The following is a 17,374-nucleotide window of genomic DNA, read 5'->3' as shown; positions in this document are numbered from 1 at the left end:
TGAATAAGAAGTATCAGGAAGTCTCTCGGCATAACCAATGTCTTCGAAATTGCCATGGTGACAGTTAATAAAACTTCGGAGTCTGTCTTTCGGTTAGCCAGCTCTGCTGGCGGGCATTAACATTTGGGATAGCCTTTGAAACCATTTGTATTTAAATGAGGCTGTGAGTGCCATATCTCAAAGTTCCACACCCTCAGATTTAAAACAACCACTGCCATCAAAAATGAGCTTGTCAAACAATTATTCCCAGCCAGCAGAAGTGGCTCTGAACAGTCTTAAGGGCTGCCCAGGATTAATGAGAGGCAGAAAGATTACCGCAGTGGCCTTAGACATGATGACTAGAGCCAAACTGCTCAAGTTCAAGTTCAGGCTCCACCACCTCCTACCTGTGTGAACCTGGGCAAATTACATAACCTCTCTGTGCTTGTTTCTTCACGTATAAAATGGGGATAAAAAGCTTAGTAACTATTTCAGGCAGTTAGTATCAGGATCCAGTGTGTTAATATTGATGTCTCAGTTTGGGCTTCTGTAACTCAGTGCTTTATACTGGGTGACTTACAAACAATAAAAACAAAGCTCACAGTTCTGGCAGCTGGGAGGTTCAAGATCAAGGCACTGACAGATTCAGTATCTGGTGGGAGCCTGCTTCCAGGTTCATAATGCTGGCTTTTAAGTACACCCTCACATGGCGGAAGGAACAAGGGAACTCTTTGGGGTTTCTTTTATGAGGGCACTAATCCCATTCATGAGGACTCCACCCTTCCTCAAGGCCCTGCCTCCAAACACTACCACATTAGGGGTCAGGCTAAATAAATTTTGCAGGGGACACAAACAATCTCTAGCAATGGCAAAGGCTTAGACTGGTCCACGTGTCGAGTGCCTATTTATTTACTTACTAAACATTTATTGTACACTGACCGTGTCTCCAGTGCCTCAGGCCTCTCTGACCCATACTCTCTGGTAGTGCCCTTCCACGCTGACTCTGGGCCGGACCCGGTGACTCCATTTGGCCACAAAAATGCAGTGGATGTGACGGTGCTCCAGTTCTGAGCCTAGACCTACAGAAATCTCGTCGAGTTCTATTCCTTTCTTGGGGCCTTAGCGTGGCGACGTGAATGAACCTGATTCACCTGCTCCAGCCTGACGGACTGTGGGGGAGAGCCCAGCCCAGAAAACAGGACTGACTCCCTGACCTACACCTGACTCAGAGGATGCAGGAGAAATCCCAGCGGAGACCAGAAGAACCATCCAGCTGTGCCCACCCCCCGAAACTTGTATTAGTAAATCCTTATTGTTTACGTGATTTGGGTTTTGGGGTGGTTTGCTCTCCAGCAATACCTAACTGACACAGGACACACAACATACTGAGAACTGAGTGCGATACTGCTCACACCTCCAGGGGCTCGAGGTCCAGCAGAAGAAACAACACCAAAAAATAATCCCATCACAGCTGGGCCTTGCAGGGTCACCCACTGAGCGGGAGAAGGGCACCGCAGGCAGAATGACCAGCATGGGCAAAAGCCGGGAGGTGTAAAAAGAGCACGAACCTGACTCTTCGCTGGGTTTGGGGACAAACCCAGACGTTCAAGGATTTCTTCCCCACCTATTGCCCTTCTCCGATGAGCAGGGGATCTGAGCATATGCCGTCCCTGAACCAGGAGGCATTACATGAACCAAACAACCTTCCCCACATCAGACACGGGAGACTCCCGTAATCATCTCCACAACCGAAGGAGGTAAGAGTTTTTCAAAGAGGTGAGGAGACTTGCCTAAGCCTCTCCCAGCCATGCGGCCCCCTGCCCCAGCTTTGGAAGCAGAGGGACAGCAGTTCAAACCGCTCACTGGGTTTTGTGGGGGTTTTCCTGCCCCTCACTAGCTGTGTGACCTCAGGCTAAATACGACCCACCTGTAGATAAGGTGACACTTGCCAAGAGCTCAGGACATTTGCTATTACTATTCATTATAATTCAAAGTAAGCTAATTTAACAGAGGAGGAATTGAATGTTAACAAATATTAGAGGAAAGTGGGGAGTAAAGGAAAGCAGTGAAAATGCATCCCTTCCCCCAGCATGGGGGCCCTGGGGTCTCCATGCCTTTGGGGCCTGGAGTTTAGAGGTTAAGGGCTACTGCCTCCTCCTGCCCCAGGAAGGACACCAGCCCCTTGACGGCCTGCCTTCCCACCCCCAATCCATCTACGGCCTGCTGCAGCACGGCCTGCCCTGGGAGGCAGTGAGGACACGTCACCCAGGACAGATGCACAGCTGAACTGTTCCCCAGGACATGCAGGCTGGGCTGCTCGCATATCTGGGCTCCTGCTGCCTCTAAGGAAAGTTCTTCAGACTTAATCTCAGAAACCCTGGGTGGACTCACATTCACCTGCAAGAGGTGAGCTTCCTACTTAGGGGCAGGACCGGCTCCTGTCCCACAGCACCTCGTGCTTGGGTGATGCTCTGCCGACACTGACTTGAATTTCTTAATACTTTAAAAAAAATTTAATGTTTATTTATTTTTGAGAGACAGCGAGAGAGAGAGAGAGAGAAAGAGAGAGAGAGAGACAGAGAACATAAGCAGGGAAGGGGCAGAGAGATAGGGAGACACAGACTCCGAAGCAGGCTCCAGGCTCTGAGCTGTCAGCACAGAGCCCAACACAGGGCTTGAACCCATGAACCGTGAGATCGTGACCTGAGCTGAAGTCAGATGCTTAACCGACTGAGCTATGCAGGCGCCCTTTACTTCTTAATACTTTTTAACCAGGGGCCCTGCATTGTTGTTTTGCACCATGGCCTGCAAATCACTTAGACTTTCCTGCTTGTGGCCTATTCAAATGTGGGTCCTTTGCGTATCCCCAGTCAGATCTGCATCAGCAGGGATCAAAACCGAAGCCCCCTCTGGTCAGATGGACTTCGATATGTACTCATTCAACAAGCATTTCCGAGCACCTGCTGTGCCAGGCACAGGGCTAAGTGCTGGGGGTCGTGTGCAGGGAGCGAGGCATAGCTACCTGTAAGAACTCTGTGCATTCTGCCTGCACTCTTGACTTCCCTTCCTCCTGTCCCTGTACTCCTCCCACTCCGTGAACAATGCTGCCATCCCTCAATCTCTCCAGCTGGAGATCTGGGAGTCCTGATGATCCCTCCAACCCCCCACCCCTGTATGCAGAACCATAGCAAGTCCTATGGGTTTTACCTTCAAAGCTTAGCTCTAATCTGTGCGTGTCTCTGTCCCCACTGGTACCCCTCCTCCAGGCCACCAACCCCTCTCATCTGGGGGCTCCGACAACTCTCAGCTGGTCTTCCCACCTCCATTCTTGCCCCACCCCATCCACTCTCTCCTTCCAGAGGAATTAGATGTAAATAAATCATATCACTCTCTTGTTCAAAGCCCTCCAATCACTTCCTAAAGCTCTTAGTATAAAATCCCTGCTCCTAACCTTGGTCCCAAGCCCCAGTATCTCCTAATGTCACCTGATGCAGCTCCCCCTTGCTCGTGATTATCTAGCCAACCGGGCCTCCTCTCAGTTCCCGGAGTACGACAAACTCTTTCCTGCCACAGGGCCTTTGCACATGCTGTTCCCAAGACCAATTTCCCCATGCTGTTCCTTTCTCTTCTTTTAGTTCTGAATATAAATGTCATATCTTCCAAGAAGCTTTCCATGACACTCTGTCTAAAGGTGTTTCAGCCCTGCCCCATTACCCTGTATCCCATCTTGTTTTGTTTTGTTTTCAACCACCACTTATTATAACTGGTGATTATTTTGTTGACACATTTTTCTAAATTTTTAAGAATCTCCCCTCCATGACCCACCTCTGAAGAGTTCTGTAAGCTCCATGAGGGCAGGGATATTTTCATCTGTCTGAGTCACTCTTAGCCCTAGTCCCAACATAGTGTCTGTCACACAATTGGTGCTCGCTAATGAATGAATTCGTTTGCTTGCCAAATGAAGGAATGGGTGAATGAATGAATGAGCTCACAGGCCTGTGCAGGAGGCAGAGAAGTAAGTCAATAATTATGATCCAGTCCATACCAGGGATGCTGCAGGAGCACAAAAGAAGCACATCTTTATCAAAATGAGGGATCAAAGGCTAATAATGGTTTGGCCGTGAACACTCCACAGGCAGAAATGTATACAAAATGCTTAGCTCTGTGCCTGGTATCCAGTAAACACTTAATACCTATTGTAGGTTGTTGGCTATTGTTATTCTAGTAGTATTATTCTTACCCAATATGTTGATAGTTGAGCAGAGTCTCAAGGGGCAAATGGGAATTAAACAGAGAGCGTGGACATCCCAGCTGAGAGGTCGTGGAAAGCAGAGGCAGGACTGAACACGTGCATCTGGCTGGCTGGGAGGAACACTGGGTGGGTGGAGAGAGCCCAGAAGGATGCATTTAGAGAAGTAGGCAGGGGTCAGATCCTGAAGACCTTGTCAGTTGTGCTAAGGGGCCCAGACTTTGGGGGCAGTGGGAAGCCCCTGGGGAATTTGCAGCAAGACTTGATCCGTTTTTGACAGTGTATTGCATCATGTGTGCGGAGGATGAATTAGAAGGGGCCAGGTGAAGACGGTTATTTATGAACTCCAGGGAGCACATCCTTCCATCTCACGCAGCCCTTCGAAGGGCTCAGCATCCCGTAAAGCAGCGGGAGGGTGACAGGGTGTCACAGACAACCCTGCCTTCAACATGCTGTAAATGGGCTCACCTTTGGAGTCTCAGCCTCCAGCTGAAATAGAAACGAAGTTTCCACCACACGTTTTGCAAGGAAGAGGACAAAAAGAGGTATCAAAGCATACCAACCTCATCTCAAATTAAGTCGTGAGCAAGAGGACAAAAATCCATCCTCTGTGGTGCCATATTCTTCTCTTTTTAATGTCACTTCTTTCAAACCTATCAAAGCAAAGTGTGCTGTACATGACAGTCACATAATATCTTGGGGGCTGCTCCAGAGTCCATCCTCCCTGCAAAAAGGGCACCATTTTTTTCTAATGTTGAATTCCTTGATCTGAGGATATTCAGAATTATTTCAATACTCTTTTTTTTTAATGATCTGTATCTTAACCCAGTGGGGGAATTTGAATTTTCTTCTGCCTTCTTATGGGGATAGATGAAAATGGGGAAGGAAGGAAGGAAGGAAGGAAGGAAGGAAGGAAGGAAGGAAGGAAGAAAGAAAGAAAAGAGAAAGAGGAAGGAGAGAGGGTGGGCATGAGGGAGAAAGGAAGGAGAAGTAAAAAGTGAGGGAGGAAAGGAAGGAAGGAGAGGAGGAAGAGAGGGAGGGAAGGAGAGAGGGAGAAAGAGGGAGAGAGAGAGAGAGAGAGAGAGAGAGAGAGAGAGAGAGAGAGATCTGTAAGAATAAGATAGACCAGAATAGTGACTCCCAAGAAATGCTTCAAATCACTTCCTACCCATCCCGATGGGCTGGTCATGACTCAGAAATCCAGCAACCGTACATTAGTCATTTGGACAGCAAAAGTTTGCTATTAAGGGAAGACAGAGCATTGACATTTATTGAGCACCTACTGCATACCAGGCACGGTGCTACACTTGCCATCTTGGTTAAACTTAACATCTTTTCTTCGGAAATGACTATCTTATTACCCTTATGTTCAGACGCAAAAACAGCACACTGAAAAATTAAGTGATGTGGCTAAGGGTATGCAGACAGCACATGACTGCTGACGCTATTAGGCTCCATGGCCAACAGGGTGGCGCTTGGAGAGATTCCAAAGAAGTAGAAGGTGGAGCCATCCCTTGAGAGGCTCGGTGCCCCCTGGGCCAGGGAGGAAGATGTAGGCAGTGCCATGAGAGGCAAAGGAGGTTCTCTGCAGCCTATACTTTGGGACGTCCATTTGTTAGTTGTCCCGCGTGCCACGTGGAGACAGAATGCTGACGCGGGCAGCTTAGGTATCAGGGGTGCTGCTTCACTGGAGTGCACCGGGACTGTCTGTGCTCCGAGACAGGCCCACCAGCAGAGGAAGAGAAATCCAGCCGCAGAGCCTCTCCCTGGCCTGGGCCTCCTGGAGCCTTGCACACTGGCTGTAAAAGCTCTGGAGTCTAGCCGGCCCCCACTTACAACTTTGCCAGTGGGAAACCTAAAGGCCCAGAGACACGAGTGCCTCGCCCAAAGTCACACAACTGGCAAATGGCAACCCCAGAGTGGTCCCAGGTCACCTGGCTCAAGCCAAGGCTTCCTTGTACACCTCCTCATGCCTCTTACCAATCAGTACTAGGCTTCTGCACGATTTTCCAGATTCTGCTTGGATTCGTTCATTCATGCATTGATTCAAGAAACCTCCTCTGTGTGGTCCCGAGGCCCCACAACAAATAAATGTAGGCTCTGCCCCGGTTCACAGATGCAGCTGACGGTGGGTGCTTTGCAGGCGCTGCCTTGGGCTCCGTTTGGAGTTCTGCTTTAAGTTTAAATGATCTTGTTCCCACCTCTTCTAATTTCTTTGGAAACCGCCCTCTTCTGGCTGCGAACTACAGTGAAAGCAGTTGGGTTAGAGCTCCGACTCCGAATGGCGCCTCCTGGGGGCAGAGCGTGGAACTACAGGTCCGAGACTCTGGCTTCACAGAACGCTTCTCAGGTGGGATTTAGGCAAATCAGCCAACCACACAGCTGTCACTCAGTGCAATTCCCACCATTCCACACTTTCATTCATTTACTCCTCACAGCAACCCCTGACGTCAGTAAACGGTCCTCACTTTTGCAGGTGGATGAAGGGAGGTTGAGAGGGTCGCATTCTGTGCAAGTCACCATCACACAGCGCACCCTGCGGGGCAGAGCCTGGCTTGGGAGATGGTTGCCAACTCGGGTTAGTCAGATTCTGGCTTCCATCCGGGCCTTGTTCTTCCAATCTCCAACATGGGGATTGCAGAACTTACTTTTACAGGGTTGCCCTGAAGTACATTGAAGACAGTTCTGGAAAAGTCTTCCACCCGTGTTTAGTTATCAGCTCTTTCATGAATACTTGGGAGAGAACAACATCCGAAGCCTAAGCGGAGCGTGGGGCCCCTGGAGCGTGCCCTGGCCACCATCACCGGGCCCACATGGATGCCGGTCAGAGGCCAAGGCTCCATTCTCTCTTGGCCCTAATAAGCAAGTTCAAAAATCACAATTTTTAGCTTGCAGGAGTACTTAACAAAGAGGCTGTGCTTGGTGCCTCTGATCTCCCTCTCTCTCGGCAGAGGAGACTGGGGACGGGCCCATAATTCACAGGGACAAAACCAATACACGGGCTGACCCATGAATTCCATCGTGAACCTTTCTCCCTGGTCATTGTGAAAGTTAATACAGTCTGGAGAAGCGCAGCAGCTATTTAAATTTCAAATGTGGCCGGCTGCCTGAAACATCCTGGCGTGCAGGTCAGGGTACATTTCACTCTCTCACTATGCCTACCCCCAACCACTGGCGTGAGGTACAGGTCTGGGGGACTCGGATTCTCAGGCGACCACCAACACGAAGAACCAGGAAGGCCTTAGGGAGGTGGAGACAAGGTTTAAAAAGTCAACCTAACGGTCTCCATCTCTTCTTAGCCAGGGAGCAGAAGCCTGGGACCATACATTCTATTACCACTAATGTTCTAGAACAGACTGCTCCAGAACACAGAGTTAACTAAGGAGGGCTACAAGATCCTGAGTGGATGACCACCTTTCAAAGAATGAGACTATGCTTTTTAAAAAGTCTACTCTTTCAAAAATTACAAAGCTCGGGGCGCCTGGGTGGCACAGTCGGTTAAGCGTCCGACTTCAGCCAGGTCACGATCTCGCGGTCCGGGAGTTCGAGCCCCGCGTCAGGCTCTGGGCTGATGGCTCAGAGCCTGGAGCCTGTTTCCGATTCTGTGTCTCCCTCTCTCTCTGCCCCTCCCCCATTCACGCTCTGTCTCTCTCTGTCCCAAAAATAAATAAACGTTGAAAAAAAAATTTAAAAAAAAATTACAAAGCTCTTATTTGGAAGGCACTTTTCAAAGCATTACATCATCCAATCTCCCCACAAGTTATTATCCCCATGTTTCAGATGAGGAAACTGAGGCACTGAGAAGTTAAGTAAACTTGCCCAGGGCCACTGTCAGTTTGGCAGCAAGATAGTTGGGATCTGGACACAAATCTTCAGAATTTGAGTCCAGCCTTATCCTGCCACCCCAAGTCTATCGGACAGTGCATTTGGAAGGCAATTCTTTTCTCTGGGATTAGAGACTTCACCGGCGTCACGGGTCACTCTGGGGACAGATACAGCGGCTGAGGGAGCCTGGGATGAAGCTCTTTCAACCCAAGAAGGACAGAGGGGCTTCTCTGACTTTCACATGGTCACCTGCAGTTTGCCTCCCTGCCCACACAGGGAGGGACACCAGAGGAGGAAATGATCCCGGTCTTTTGAGGTGTCTCATTTATTGAGTTTGGTGTCCCTGCTCTAGTGCACATTAGATTTCCAGTCTCTGTCATTTTTAAAACCTGACCCAAGATGTGCCTCTTCCCCATCCCAGTTTGCATGGTGCAAGGCCCTCCCCTGTCTCCAAACTGTGCCCCTCATGAACCACCACTAACAAACACACCATTCAAGTAAAGACAGCAGACCCGACAGAATATGGTAGCTTTGGAACAAGTCCCCAGCCCACCTTTCTACCCAGACTAACCCCCAGCCCCTTCCATCTAGGAACTCCAGAGAGCCAAAACCCACTTCTCACCTAGGAGGGGAGCCTTTCTGAGGATGCATTCACACATCACCAACACTGCATCTGCTCTGCTTTAGTTAAAGCACTTTTTCCTGTCTGGGATGCCCTCCCATCCGTGGGAGGTAGAATAATGGCCCCCAAAGACGGGGCTGGAGCCTGGGAGGATGTCACCTAACACGACAAAAGTGACTCTGCAGATGCGGTTACATTAAGGACCTTAGGATGGAGTGATTCTCCTGGATTACCTGGGGGGCCCAATATAATCACGTGGGTCCTTGTAAGAGGGAGGCAGGAGGACCAGGCACAGAGAAGGAGATGGGATGACAGAAGCAGAGGGGCAGAGAGAGATCTGAAGACACTATGCGATCAGTCTTAAAGATGAAGGAAGGTCGGGACGCAGGCTGAGGAACACAGCTGGCCTCCAGAAACTGGAAAAGGCAAGGAAGTAGATTTTCCCCTAAGGCATCTGGAAGTCACACAGCTCTACCTTGACTTTAGGGCCTCTGACCTCCAGAACTGTAAGAATCATAAACTAGTGTTATTTTGAGCCATTAAATTTGTGATGATTTTTCATGAGAATCTCTGTCTCAGAGTCGGCTTTTCAAGAACCCAACCCCCCACCAAAGCCTTTGCTCAAATGAAACCTTCTCAAGGACTTCTCCGGTCCCAGCAACTCTCTGCCTCACCTATTCTGGCTTTTTCTCCATAAAACTTATCACCATCCAACATGTTCTGCATTTATTTACTCATTTACCCAACTACCTATTTATGTATTTATGTATACATTTACCTTCTGTCTCCTCCCCTAGAATATAAGCTCCAAGAGGGCAGGGACTTTGTCATGTTCATGCTTGTATTCTTTTCTAGATGCTAAGGCTAAGGGCAATCAACAAAACAATGCAAGGGTTGATAAACAGCTGTGGAATTAGTGCATTAATAATGAGTGAATGAGTGAGTGGCTTGTCCTTCTAATCACATGCTTCCTTGGTTGACTCCTCCAGTTTCTGGAGTCCCCACTGCCTGTTTCTCCCTGATGGCCTCCCACGGAGGCCAGTCCCTCTGCCAGGCCTGCTGCTTGGTCTTTCCAAGCTTCTCTCTTGCCCTTGAGGAACCCAAGAGAACAAGTTATGGCATTCATTTTCCCAACTCCCGACCAAATGCATCCTACCCTTTTGTGGACGTGTAACAGAAACATGGCTGCCCTGGGAATCATGTACATCAGGTGGAGGAGAGGAGACTCCAGGGCGGCAAGCAGGCCAAATGCCCCCAACCCTGTCCTCTGCGCTCTTTACTTAAGAGTCCCCCTGGGCCTCTGGGAAGCACAATTATGTCACAGGATTTACATGCTTTATGCTTTTCATGAGTCCCTTACCACCTATCCTGGAACCATTACCAGCTGGGAGGAAAAGAAAGGAAGGAAAAATGGGAGAAAGGGGGGGGAAAAAAAAAAACAACCTCATAGACCTCTTCCACTACTAACTTTCCACTACTCCACTTCCTAAAATTTTGGAGCCTGGTGACAAGACACTAGCAGATGTTAAGATATTTGGCAAAATAAGTAATAAGCCTTCAAAATCAATGCTCTGCAGTTAGCAGTAGGCAATTCAATGGCAACTAAGAAAATGTTTGGCTTCCAAAGGGCCCAAAAAATGAAGTGAAATCTGTAGTCTTCTCTACTTTTCAAACACAAATTAGGTTAGAGCCCAGAAAGGAGGGAAGGGACTGGAGAGAACATTCTATTAAATTCTAACAGGGCCTGAATTACTTTAGAAATTTCTACCTTAATTGGAAAACAAGGATCCAAATTGAAAACCTTCACTCATTCATTCATTCACTCATCTATCCGTTTAGGTAATGTTTACTGAGCACCAGTTATGTAATCCATGCTGGACCCTATAAATGCAGTGAAAGGATGACCCCTCACTGTCCTCAAGAATAACAAGACTATAGACCAAGGATGTTAAAAAGAAAAATTGATTCCAGGGCTCCCATTCCAGAACTACTGAAATCAGAACTTCTGGGGTGAAATCAGAATTCTGCATTTTAAGTAAATACCACAGGCGATTCTTAAGCTCTTAAGAATCTCAACTTGAAGTCTGAGAACCACTGGCTTATCATCCCCACAGGATCAGAGGCTGGTTCTGGCTCTTCCTCCAGCACCCAGCTTCCAATTCAGAGTGTCATTCTCCTCATCTGTAAAAGGGGAGACATACTCAAAACTTGTACAGGTCATTGTGAGAATTTGAAGGAGACTAAACATGTCATGCCCTTGGTTCAGGGTCCAGCATGGTGTAAGCATCCACTCAATGTAGCTATCATCGTTATTGTTCTCATACTGCTGGGGGCCACCCCTTCCATTCTCTTATGCTGTCTCTTTTTCCTCTTCTTCCTTTCCCTGCCCCCTTCTTTCTCTCTTCCATTTGAGAAATAATTATCATGTGACTGGTAGGTTCCCAGCGCTGTGTTAAGCAGTTGGGAAGTTCAAATGTGATCATCACAGACATGGATCCAGGCCTGATGGAGTAAACATTCTCCATGCAGGAGAGTTGATAATAACATGTGAGCAAACAAAGTAATCAAGACTGCACCAATTTCTATGAATGAAATAAAGAAGGCACCGAGATAGAGATTTAGGGAGGGACCCCAACTAGGACGCATGGTGAGGATGTCATCTCTGAAGTGGCAGCTGGAAGGATGAGAAAGGCTTGGAGACTGGAAACTCCCAGGCAGAGGGAATAACATGGGGAATTTTCTGGAAAGCAATAGTGAGCCTGAGGTATTTGGGAACTGAAAGAGATCAGTGTGGCTGAATGGAGGAGGCAAAGGGCTGAACCTGGAGGGGGAAGCTGGTCAGATGAGGTATAGCCTTATAGGCTGGTGATGGTCAGAATAGTTCACAGGCCTACACAGCATCCAAATGGATGCTGACCGTGGTGCTGAGGCAGGGGCCCCCAAGGCCCCAAATGCTCCAGGTGTTAACCCTTTGCTGATGGATTACGAGGAGCTGTGGGGTGGAGGGGTTCCTAGGTCATGAGCCAGACAAGACTTCTAATAAACCATATGGCCCTCCCAATGAATACCAGCTAAATATCATGCCAGCAAATAAGTCATATAAGGGCATTTAGATTTTATTCTAGGCACAACGGGAAGCCACTGATGGATAAAGCAATAGGGAAATAACGGCAGCAGGATGACATTTAAAAAACCTATTCTGTTTGCTCTGTGTAGATGAATGGGAGGGGCCAGAGTGTGAGGGGAGGCAGGGAGGAGACCTCTGTGCTGGTCCAGGAGAATGGGGGGCGGGGAGGGAGAAGCAGAGGATGAGGAGAGGTGGGGCCAGTTGGTGGTCTTAGCCCCTCCTATATGGTCCCCAAGGCACACGGGAGCCCAGCCCACCGATGGGACCCCAGGCATCTCTAAGGGCTCACCAGAGGGGAATGTGTAGCCCAAGCATCCCAGCCAACAACTGCACAGACAGGTAGAGGTGAGATTTCTGACCTGCAGATCCCTCTCTGGGAGTAAGAGGCCCAAGTTGAGAAATGAGAAGCTAATTGGTCTGAATGCTTCCTTACTCATTCCAAACATTCCCAGAGCTAAAGTTCAGACCCAGCTCATGTCAGATGGAGACAGCCAACCTTATTATTAAGCCAGGCATGCCTGGCTAAGGTTAAATCCTGGAAAAAGAAAAAAAACGCAGACATCTGAAGTGCTATTATCTACGAATTATAGCACCATTAAAGACGTGCAATTATTAGCCCTTCGTGTGTGTGGGTGACTGTCTATGTTCAAGTAACAAACAGTTTGTTCTTCAAGAGACAAATGTTAGCCACACTTCTATGGCTGTTAACAACCACAAGAATAAAATAAAATGTGTGATGCCTTATGTTTGCAAAACACATTACCATTGCTAATTGCCTAATATTGGCACAAGTAGGAATGCTTTCTTCAGCTAAACTGATATTAGATAAGAATTTTTTTGAAAGGTGGTGCGATTCATTGGCATTCAGAGCTATTTTACCTAGAGCAACTGCCCTCTGAGAGGCAAGCAGCTGTAGCCCCCTGATGCTGAAATGTATTTTTTCATCAAGATAATCATTGCAAAGGACCTGGTGCTAATGTGCCATTTTGTCTCATCTTTGGTGAGAACTTGGGGGTCGCTAAATTAAATGGCTCCCAGAACTCAAGGGGGAGTGGGGGCAATGATATGGCTTATTGTTAAAACAAAAAAGAGAAAAAGGGAGATGTTCTCAGAGGGCTGATGCCTTTTATCTGTTGGAAGATAGGTTTCCAGAAAGTACAGGTATTTTGCGTTTCCTGAGGATAAAGCACTGAGCATGTAAAGAATATCCTCGTGTCTCTCAAGGCTGCAGCACACAAGTTTCTGACTGGCTTAAGACAGGGGAAGAGCAGGAAAAGGGCAGGGTCCAGGTGAGGGTTCAAACAGCTCCACTGGAGATTAACACCACACTCCAGCCTCCATCACGAGATTCTGCGGAGTTGGGATAAGACTTTTTTTTTTTTTTTTTTTAAAGCAAACTCTTTTCTGTGGCCTGGAAAGGCACAGTTTGATGGCTCTCCGTCCTCAGTGGAATGGCTTTCAGACGGTCCCCTCTACACCTGCTAATGCATGAAAAGGGGGGGTGCTGTGAGAAACCTGCCCCCCAGCCCCCCCATCACGTTTCCAGAAAATAACATTCCATGGTGTTCACTGTAACCCAGAGAGAATCTGTGCCTTGGGGCCTGGTTGTACCACCTTAGAGCTGAGCTCAGAGCAACTCAGAGTTTCTGGGTCACCTTTCAATGGCCTCCCCGTTAAAGAATATCCTCCGGAAAGGCCAGCTGTGGTTCTCACTGAGTGGCTCCAACCAAGGTCAAGGCTGTTTGGGGGTAGTACTGGGACAAGGGTAAGAAAAGGAAAACAAGCCCTTGTCCCCAAAGGGGACAGTAGACAGTTGAATGCTGCACCCACACCACACACAAAGATATGTCCACATCCTAATTCCTAGAACCTGTGAATGTGACCTTATTTGAGATGTGATTAAATTAAGGATCTTGAGATAGGGGATCATCCTGGATTATCCAGGTGGGCCTCAAATCCAATGATTAGTGTCCTGATAAGAGAAAAGCATCGGGGAGACTGGAGATAGACAGAAGAGGAGGAGGTAATGAGACCCTGGAGGCAAAAGCTGGAGGATGTGGCCGCAAATGAACATACAACTCAGCTGCCAGAAGCTGGACGAGGCAAAGACCCGATTTTCCCCTAGAACCTCTAGAATGACTGCGGCTCTACCAATGCCTTGACTTTGAACTCCTGGCCCCTGGAACTGTAAAAGAACAAATTTCTGTATTTTAAGCCACCTAGTTTGCAGTAATGTGTTACTGCAACCGGAGGAAACTAATACACATAATCAGAAGATCTTACCCAGAGGAGCTGGGGTACTGCCTGGAGCCCAAGCTTTCTCAAGAAGGATCCATGGACCCCTAGATGCTCATCAGGGGATGGCTTTCCACCCCTGAAATCATACACAAAAATCTCTGTGACTGGGCACTCGGGCATTTTGGGGGGGAAAGTGTCTGCTTTCATCAGCTTTCATCAGACTCTCAAAAGGGACAAGGACCCCCCAAAGTACCAAACACCACAGACCTCCACGAAGGCCCAGAGCTGTCCAGGGTCACACAACTCATCACCCATTCACTCATTTATTCTTGCAATCATTCTGTAAAGATTTGTCAAGCAACTACTATGTGCCAGGAGCCCAGCTGTGTGCTAAATAAGCAGAACTAGTAGATTTCCCACTATGCACTGTGAAAAAAATAGAGAGAGACAAGTTCAACACCTGGAGTCTCTACCCACTAGGTCCAAATTCCCTTAAGCCTTGACTGCTTGTTGCATCTGGTAGACTGTGGCAGGCAGGATAAGCCTCCTGGATGCTCTGAGTCAGTCATCGGCTTGACTATGTTGCCATGGGAAGCCCTCACACCCTTGTAAGTTCCAGAAATTCCAATAGGGCAACCATACTCCTGACTGCCTATCTCGCCCAGAAGTGGCCCCAAATCCTTGTTTAGACCACGTGACCACATTAGTGGTGTAGAAAACAGTCCCAGAGCTAACTGCAGGTTATGTTCAAAGCCCCAAGCCCAGCCTGTCCCTCCCTCTTCAGTACTCCCATTGGCCTTTGATTAGGCCTCTTAGCATTTGCCACATCATTCCTGAAAGGAATCAATAAGCTGTTTGAGGGCAGAGGTTGAGTGTTACTTTTTTAAAAGTGTTTACTGGGGCGCCTGGGTGGCTCAGTCGGTTAAGTGTCCGACTTTGGCTCAGGTCATGATCTCCCTGCTCTTGGGTTCAAGCCCCACGTGAGGCTCTGCATTGACAGCTCAGAGCCTGGAGCCTGCTTCTGATTCTGTGTCTCCCTCTCTCTCTGCCCCTCCCCTGCTCATGTGCTCTCTCTCTCAAAAATAAACATTAAGAAATTAAAAAAAAAAAAAAAGAAAGATGACAACCAAAGAGGCATATTAGAAATGATGTGATCATTAAAAAAAAATTTTTTTTTTCATTTATTTTGAGAGGGAGAAGGGCAGAGAAAGAGGGAAAAAGAGAAGCCCAAGCAGGCTCCACATGGTCAGAGGAGAGCTGGACACGGGGCTCGAACCCACAAACAATGAGATCACGACCTGAGAGCCAAAATCAAGAGTCAGATGCTTAATGACTGAGCCACCCAGGCACCCCAAGTGTCACTTTTGAATTCTCTTCTCTGAGTACCACATCTGACACCTTGGAGAGCATTCAGTAGGCATTTCCTGAATGAAAAAATGAGCCGGTGATGTGTCCCAGGTTCCCATTCCTTTCACTGTGGCTGAGAGAAAAAATCACGAAAACTCTGTGTGGACAGACATGGGGACACGGGTGCGTGGGCGCCATGCTGCAGCACAGCAGTTGGCTGCATTTTGATGAAGATGCTCTGGAAATACAGAGACAGAATCTAAAATGGTCTGTACCTGCGCTGTCCCGTGTGGCTCCCACTCGCCACAGGGGGCTACTTAAATTCAAATGAACTAAAAAATTTTTAAAGTTAAAAATTCAACTTCCCAGGCACACTAGCCACGTTTTAAGTACTTAATACGTGGCTAATGGCTGTCATAGCAGACGGCACAGCCATAAAACATTATCATCAGTGCAGGAAGTTCTGGACAGCCCAGGGCTATGCGCCCTCTGGCCCCCTATCTCCACTTCAGGAATTATATTCTAAGGAAATAATAAAGGAAGACCAAAGTATCTCGTAGAGAGGGCATCATTTAAAACAAGGGAAGGCTGGAAACATACCAAATGCTTTTACACAGGAGCCTGGCTGTGAAAGCTGTATTAACAACAAAGGGAAAAATAATGGCCCCTCACATTTGTGTTTGTGTACGCACTCAACAAATATTTACTGGGCACCTACTGTGCACCAGGCCAAATGAGGCAGAAAGGATCTCTATCTTTGTGGTTCTTTCATTCCAGAGCGTGGGAGGCAGATGATAAAAGTCCACGAATGCATAAAGAAGATTATTTCGAAATGTGTTAAGTATCATCAAAGAAATAAAAAATCCTGAAACCACAGACGGTGATGGTGAGGGGGGAGGGTGCTATCAACAAAGGGTTCCCATGTGCCTGGGGTCCCTAACCCTGTGAAGACAACTTAGCTTCTCTCAGAGCATTTGGATTAAAGTTAGGACCCAGGAATATACGCACACAAGTGTTTCGTGGAGGCAGCCAGGGAAATGGCCGGTGTAGACCGATGACATTTCCCTAAGAACACCTGTTGGCGGTGGGGGGGGGGGGGGGGGGGCACAGACGTTAGAAGAGAATCCAGAGGCCTTGTGTTTCATTTACATTCAGCAAGTATGGTTTTGGTTTGTTTGCTTTTGTAACACAGTCAAAGCTCACGCTTTCAAAAAAGAAGCTTCAGCTAAGTTAAGGGCACACGGATATATTTATGGGGGACAAGGAGACCACCTAGGGATGGTGCTGGTCACACTCGAAAGCCACCTTGTACCTCCTAGGTTACCCATCCTGAGCAGAATTAGTTATTTTCTCTTCCACGTCTCCGTCAGCTTTTATTCCTAATGCAGAAATGGTTCTTGGACATGGAATTATAGTTAGCATCTGAATCCTGGGTCTGCTTTAAGTATTTTTGGATGGAGTATCTGAGGCTGATGGAAGCTGGCATATAAATACCCCAGGTGCCTTGCCCCACAGGTAGGATAATTCTGAGATGTGTGTTCTGTGCTGGCTGGAAATAAGCTGTGGTCACCCACTGGTAGCTGGCTTGCTCACACATTCCTCATTGGTTCTCTTCCCTTCCTTAAGTCACGTCTCCACTCCTCTACCTTCACTTCCCATGTAAATTTCTAGCACTCAAATTTTTTTTTTTTTTTTTTGAGAGAGAGAGAGAGAGAGAGAGAGAGAGAGAGAGAACGAACACAAGCAGGGGAGGGACAGAGAGAGAGGGAGACACAGAATCTGAAGCAGGCTCCAGGCTCTGAGCTGTCAGCACAGACAGAGATCATGACCTGAACTGAAGTTGGATGCCCAACCGACCAAGCCACCCCGGGGGGCCCCTAGCACTCAAATTCTTGCTCAGAGTCTGTTTCTGGGGGCCTCAACCTAAGACAAGGTTAGGTCAGACACCTACCCTCTGTAGGGCTGTTATGAGGATTTAAAGACAAGA

At 48.0% G+C, this 17,374-nt stretch overlaps 1 protein-coding gene across 4 annotated transcripts in view; it reads right to left on the bottom strand.

The window, feature by feature from the left end:
• The window catches only part of ABTB3 (ankyrin repeat and BTB domain containing 3), a 316,171-nt gene that overhangs the window by 189,580 nt on the left and 109,217 nt on the right, over positions 1–17,374 (bottom strand). The window lies entirely within an intron of this gene.

This window comes from Prionailurus viverrinus, chromosome B4 (assembly GCF_022837055.1).
Source record: "Prionailurus viverrinus isolate Anna chromosome B4, UM_Priviv_1.0, whole genome shotgun sequence".
NCBI lineage: Eukaryota > Metazoa > Chordata > Mammalia > Carnivora > Felidae > Prionailurus > Prionailurus viverrinus.
The sequence above is the reverse complement of the archived record's forward strand: the minus strand, read 5'-3'. Positions and strand labels throughout refer to the sequence as shown.